The sequence below is a fragment of the Brassica napus genome, unplaced genomic scaffold (assembly GCF_020379485.1).
Source record: "Brassica napus cultivar Da-Ae unplaced genomic scaffold, Da-Ae ScsIHWf_1098;HRSCAF=1563, whole genome shotgun sequence".
In the NCBI taxonomy this organism is placed as follows: Eukaryota; Viridiplantae; Streptophyta; class Magnoliopsida; order Brassicales; family Brassicaceae; genus Brassica; species Brassica napus.
The window spans coordinates 30,001-37,682 of NW_026014521.1; positions in this window are offsets into that span (position 1 = coordinate 30,001).

Here is a 7,682-nt window from a genome sequence, read left to right on the forward strand (position 1 = left end):
GTGAAAATAGTTCGAATCCAACCAAGTAAAGAGGATGTTTCAAAAAAAAAGATCAAATTAGTCTTCCCTAATGAATATGCTCTTTTTAAAGATTAGAGTCGATGTCGAAGAAAAACTCGTAAGAAAATTTAATATAGTTAATTTTTTGGAATATTTTAGTTTTTTTTTATCGGGACTCGTCTTTATCACATTTCCTTTGTTTTACAAAAAGATCATAGACCCTTACAAAAACAAAATTTTGAAAATTTCAATTTGAAATTTCGTACTTGTTTTCTCTATTTGATTTCTATTGTTTATTTAAGGTTCTTTAGAAACTCTTTTTATAAACAATCGAAGTAGAAAAGGTTTTTTATGATATTTCATCAGATGATTGTACAAGGAAAGTACTAGGTTGTAGAAAAGAAAGCGGTGAAAAAGAATCATAAATAAATAGTTTTTTATTGGATCAGGAATCTCACTATGTATTTGGTGTGGATAAAAGATCTTCCTATGTTATACTATTAAATTCTTGACGATGAATCGATTTTATAGCTCCGATATTGTTATTCATGATATTTCTTTCATTCGATATCATCGAAATCTAATTCATCTGAGTGAGTTTACAAGCGAAAGATTTCTCATCTCTATGGGATTAAATCCCGAGATATTCCAAAGAAAAAAAAATAAATAATTAAATCGGATCAGGCTGATCACAACCTTTCCAACCACTTTGATGATTTCATGATGATCGATGCTTCCAACTACTGCAAAGGAAGGATACTTAAGCTCTCTGAAGATTTGGGTCGAGCTATCTCTTCATCCGTTCATGGATCATCGACGATCAACCATGCGGGCAGCCTTACATCCATCCTGCTCCTTACCGCGGACGACCTGATCACCACAGAATGAACCTGGACATCTTTGTGAATCTGGACCAGTCAACACAAGAATCCGCACCTTGACCAGTCTTTAGTCAAAGTCTTCATTTCTAGTTTCTATGTCTTGTTTTCATTCATTTCTATCTTCTATGTTGTCTTTTCCCACAAATGTCTTTATGTTTCTTTGGCTCACAAACCTTATAAGTATGTGATGACCCCCCTTAATAAATTCACATCGATTTTCCTTTGCTTCTTTTGAGTCTTCTCTCATTGTTCTTTGCTTAGAACATTCATACTTCTATTGGTGAGGTCATCTCCAAGCGAACCACTTCGTTGTGTTGGACCGGTGCGTCACATCCGGCAACCTTCGAATCTATGGTAGTATCTTTGGGCTATTCCGCAACCCTTAGTGTCACCCCTCGATCCATCAGTTCTCAATCCTCTCGGATCTGAGTTCATATCAACCTTACCGAAAGAGTGATCCTTATTTTGGTTCTATCAAGTGGTATCAGAGCCACTCTCTCGGTAACTCTTTTTCAATCCATTTCATTTCATCTTCCATATTCTTCATCAAAATTTCTTATCTCTCTATCTTGAACCCGGGCCCCTCATTACCCCCATATAAAAAAAAAGAGAAAGATCTATATAAAAAAAAAGTATAAAAAAAAAGGATATTCCAAAGTTTGATTTGTTTGTGGTGTGGTGGTGGAAGAGAAAGCCTGCTGGCCGAAGAGAAATACGGTCTTTGAGGTGGTTAAGGCGAGTTCCCCTCTAAATCTCTTATCTTTCTCTCTTGATCTTTGGTTCACTTGGATTTGCTCATTGGGTGATCTAGTTTGCTCTCTTAGAACTTTGGGAGGAACTCTCTTGTGTGATTACCAATAAAAATTGAGTGAAACACGTGTGTGGGTGAGGATAAACACCTGAGTGTGTGAGGTTTTTAATCTAACTTTACCTTGTTTAAGTTTTCAGGTAACCATGGATAGTGAAGAAGAAAGAAACCGACCCGGAAATTCATATGCCGGATTATCTAACTTGCAAATGCGTGCTCTCAATGATTCTATGTTTAACGTGTTGAATACAGGTTTGGAGGCGATCCATCAGAGGCTTGATGAACTTCAGGGCCGTCCAACTCAGTCACGAACCAGAACCAGACGTGACCATCCAAGGAAGAACAGCCGGTCCGACCTAGAAATCCGAGAAGAGTCTTATGGTAATGATCGATCCATCAACCGTCCAAGGAGAGTTCCTGTAAGACCCGATCCCGACCGCCTAGGCCGCGGTGGATGCCTCACGTCGCTCAGTCCACTTCCTGGCCGAACTTCTTATTTTTTGCCCTTTATTTATAATATCGCCCACAGGCGAGGGCTAACTTAAACCTTAGCTAAAGACTTCCCTAGTCATTAATAGCTTAGATCCTTTCAACAGATACGCAGCGGATTATTTTCTAATTAACCATTGGTCTAAAACCAATCTAACACTTGTCTGGTCGAATCACCTAAGCCTTGGTCAGTTTACTCAACTACCAATTAGCTTAAAGGTCAATCCTAAACCCAAACCAAGTCATACGATTCTGAGGTTTCATTCCCCTAAACCATTCTATCTAGATCTACATAAGTAAATGCTAGATCATACCTTTGCCACATCTATGGAGCTTATTAGCTCATCGGTCCTCCATTGACTCGAATTGCTCTTGCTTGATAGCTGGACCACGATCACTCCATGATCTTACTTAAGGTCCTTGTCGTGACTCCTGCATCAAACAACTCCCGTAGGTATTTAGTCATTCAACCAACCATCCCCACAGACATAAGTAACCTTTGAGAAGTCTTTGAAAGGATAAGGGTTTGCATCTGGCCTTTCTCGGCTCATGCACAATCCGAAATCCTTTTGCCTTATAGGAAATAGTACCAAGTCCATCTTCTGGAATGACAAAGCTCATTAGATCCTAAGTCAATCAACCAACCATCCTCACATGACTTGGAACTGATGAGCCATCATTTGGCCTGACCGGCCTTGGGACTTAACCCAGACAACATATATGATTTGTTCATACCAACCGATGCATTCCTTAATCAGATTAGTTCCGACACTTTGAACCATCATTCAGAGGTCAGGTCGTCCATACTCAACCATGATCAGATCTTACACGGCTTTCCTTGAACAACCATACTTAGGCTCAATACTTATGGTCTACGACACATAGTACTAGCCATAGGCTTCGTCATGACTCTTAGCCAAACTCGAAGCTATCAACACCAAGGTTGATATATAGAAGCATCACATCCATACTCTTGCTCCAGCAACGTGACTATCCATACTAGTGTTCGGCCATCGAACCATCGTCATGAAACATGATCCGACCACTAGACTTGATAAGCCATCATCCACTTCGCATGTACTGATAGAACCGGCCTTCCATTGCCATCATGTAGGTCTACTCCCTACATAAGACATATGGCGCCTATCCTACTCACCAACCGAAAGTTGATTGTAAGATATCCCACTTAGCCTTTGCGGCCAGAACCATCCAACCATAGCTGGATCATCCATAGTCCCGTCTAACCGTCTGGTTAAGATCTAGGTGCGATCGACCAGTTATAAGTCTGGCCCAAAGGCTCACAGACCTTCTTACCTGATCCGACCCAAAGCCTGGATCCATACCACAGAGTAAGGCCCAAGACCAAACCGGATTGCCTTGCAACCAATCAGACCTTGCGATAAAACACTCTGGTTAAACTAACCGTCCGTCCGTTCGACTATTCAGCCGCGGACTGTCCACTTGGTTCGGCCTAAGCCTTGAACCAATGGCACCGTTTGGAACTCACACCCTTTGGGAACTAGTACCCTTTGGACACACGTGCCTCTTGGCAACTCATGACCCTTGGCAACTCGCACCCATTCAGATGTTCCAACCGTTCGACCTAACTGTCCTTATGGACTGTCTGGTCCGTACGTGTGTCCGGCCTATGGCCAAAGGACCACGCCTTAACCTACATAAGTCATGAACCATTGTGACTGTTCAGGTAATGGTTGCAACCGTCCAGAACAGAACAGAACCGCCTCTATTCAATCGGATCATCTGAGGCCAGTTTAGACCATGCGCGCGCCTAACTCGACGGTTATGGACCGCGACCGCATTACTCAACCAGAACCACGGTTAAAACCAATCCCAACATATCCACAAGGCCACGCCAATGTACAGAAGGAGTAGAAGAAGAATTGGATGAAAAGAATAAGAAGAATGGGACACAATCCAAACGCCCATGGCTAGACCGGTTCGGACTGCCCGATGGTCTTAGCCGATGAGTCGGTGGTTACCCCACTGACCCTATCTGACTGAACCACGGCTTTGGAGTCCTTCTCCATACCTTTCTCTATGCCTTGGGTATTCATAACCACACGGCCTCCTCTCTCCTAAACCGTTCTCCTTGCCGGATATACAAAACCACCACGACCGGCCCTTTTTCGGCCGATCTCTTGGCCGGGACTCTCTCTTTCTCTCTTTCTTTCTCTCTACGTTTTTCTCTGAGTATTTTACTATGGAATTGGATAATGAAATCGACAGGAGAGCCCCCATATTTATAGAAAACGAGGGGGTAAGTCTTGCCCCACGAACAGGCACGACTTGCTAGCGAATGGGCACCATCGGCCAAGGGTTGTCCCCTTTCGGCCACTTGCATCCCTTCGCCCTTTCTGATTGGGTTTGGGGTCGGTCACAAGCCCAACCCACGCCCCAAGCCTCTTGGACTTAGCCCACGGCCTTGCCCAAAGACCCAACAGCCCATGGCCTCATGGCCGGACCTCACAGCCCGCCACTGACCCGGACCCGGACCATCGGCCTAAAACCCGAACAGTCCGTCTAGCTGAGATGAGCTGACTCCCAGCTGCCTCAGCTGAGTGAGCTAATAGTCCAGCTAGTGTAGCTGACTTAGTAGTGGCTGAGCTGGAGTGAACTCAACCTAGCTTCGTTAAGCTGGTCGAGCTACTTCTCTATCTCGTCCAGATACCGTCTTACTCGTCTTAGCTGTCTCTTTTCTCTTATAAGGTTAAGTTAAAGATTCCTTATGTCCTCGAACCATGGCCGTCCCGACAATCCTTTCCAGGATTGGGGGTGTGACAGTTCCTAGGCATCAAAACCGAGGTGATGTCAATCCTTTTGGTAGAAATGAAAGAACCAATGATGGCTTGAGTGGTTTGAAATTGAAAATTCCATGTTTTGATGGCAAAAATGATCCGGATGCTTTTCTTGAATGGGAAAGAAAAATTAAACTTGTGTTTGATTGTCAAAAATTTTCTGATATTAAAAAGGTTAGACTTGCTGCTGCTGAGTTAACTGGCTATGCTATTAACTGGTATGATCGAGTTGTGACTAGCAGGAGGAGAGCAGGTGAGGCGCCAGTTGATACATGGGATGAGCTTTCCATGCTGATGCAAACACGCTTTGTTCCCCACCATTACCACTGTGGGAACCGAAATTCACACTGTCGATTTCCGTTTAAATAAGGAAACTAAGAAAACCCTAGTTTCCCAGAGGACCCGGATATCTGTTAATTACCACACGTCAAGCAATCAGAACATGAGAATAACAACGATAAAAATAAGAAATCGAAAAGAGAGCAAAGTAGATCTTATTCCGAATCTGCGTATGAGCGTTACAACAAGGTATAAGCCTGGGCTCGAGAGCTGTCGGCGAGATTCCTAGTTCTAGCAACCCTAAGACGGCTAAACCAAATTGAGTCGCAGCTCGAAATAACAAAAACGGAAAATTGCCTAAATTGCTCTAAGTGCTAAGTTTTCTCTGAAAAAGTTCTCCCCTCTGCTCCTCGCCTAGGACTCCTTATATACTAGCTCCAAGGTCGGTTTACGCTTTTACTCTTCTGCCCTTAAGCCGTCATAGCATAAAAATGGAGATATTTCATTTTTCCCGATCTTCATAATTATCTTCAAAACTTCCGTATTTATCCGCGGAAACTTGACATTTATCCTTCCTTGTGGGCCAAACGTAAACCATGCTGTGGTTTACGGGCTTTTGGTTAGGAAAATCGCAGGATGGGCTTCGAATCGTGTTTTAGGTCCCTTTGGGCCGTCTTCCGACTCGACACGTTTACTACGAGTTTTCCGCGGTTTCTAATCCGCGAAGTTTGATCGATGAATTAGAATAGCGGGAAACATGGACTGAGCTTGCTACGGTCTTCGGGAGATAGCATTCGAAGGTTTGACGAGAATGCATGGACTGGTGTCGTATCGATGTTCGGAAAGGTTTAATCGCTACACAGCGACCGAACTTTGGCTCGAGCCCGGTCGCTACGTAGCGACCGAGTGAGACGAGTGCTCGGTCGCTACGTAGCGACCGAGCTTTGGCTTGAGCTCGGTCGCTACGTAGCGACCGAGCTTGGCTGAGCTCGGTCGCTACGTAGCGACCGAGCGGGACGATCGCTCGGTCGCTACGTAGCGACCGAGCAGGACGATCGCTCGGTCGCTACGTAGCGACCGAGCTTGGCTGAGCTTGGTCGCTACGTAGCGACCGAGCGGGACGATCGCTCGGTCGCTACGTAGCGACCTGTTTCGAGCTTTTCGTCGGACATCTCGATTCTTTCTTCCGTAAAGCTTTTTCGTAAGAAAGAGTCTATTTCGAAAAATACTCTTCGGAGAAATTCTTATTTTCCTCCTCTGACGTTTTGAATGTTAAATTTGTCGTAACTTTTTTGACCCCAACAGTTAGCCCCCCAGCCCGTTAGAGTTGTGACTCTAGCGGGCGGATAGATGACTTTGACAAGGTTAAGTGTATTGGACGAAATTTACATTTAAAATTCCGCGGAAAAAAGTTGTCGAGACGACATTCCGAACCCATACTTCTATAAGTAGTGAGCTCTTGTCATTCATTTTCTTCACACCTTCCCTCCTTCATTCCTTCAAAAACCTCTCTAGTTTCATAACTTTTCTCTCAACATGTCTTCCTCCCAAGGTGATAAGAAAGATTCCGACGTCGAGATGGGTGAGGCCACTTCTCCGGCTCTGATTCCAACTTCTCCGGCGGAAGTGCCGGCTTGTGTTGCCGGTCATCTTTCTTTCCGAGAGAAACTAGTTCGTCGTCAAGCCGAGAAAGAACTAGCTCAAACTGGCTCCGAGTTTCCGTCTTCTTCCGCGCAGGTCGTTGCCCCGTGTCATGGGACCGACGTCGCGGCTCCTCTCCCGCAAGTCCTACCTGCGGGATCTTCCACGACTCCGATCCTCGTCGAGGACAAAGAGAAAGCCGCTGACTCTATGCCTCCGCCTCCAGCCAGAAAAGAAATCGTTCTGGCATTGCGTGCTCCTAGCGCTGTCCTGGCTACTCAGCCTAAGAGTCGGAGGAGGAAACTTGCCAAGAGCGGTGACGGGGAGACTTTGCAGCGAGGTGGGTCGAGCCTAAACTCGGGACTTCGCGGAAAGGTTTGTTTCTTGTTTGAATTCTCGATCGTCTTTCGTGCATTCTTTTCAGGGACTTAGTCTAACCAGTTTTTACCGTTCGCAGTTCATATCGTTGATCGATGGGATGATCAGCGAATGTGGTTCTGAGACCAGTCGCCTTTCCGGGGAGTTGGTGGAGCTTCAGGGCAGATGGTCCGAAACCGAGGCTATGTTGACGGCTGTCGAGGACTCTCACTCTGCGAAAGTGTCGAAGCTCGAGGTTGCGATAGGAGAGCTTGAGAGGGACCTTGGGAAGACGGCGAGTTCCTTGCTTAAGGAAAAGAAGGCCAGGAAGGCCAAATCCTCGGAGGTGCGTCGACTCCAGCGTCAGATCGAGAGTGATGCTGGACTAGCGCGCCGCGGGATTCAAGAGGC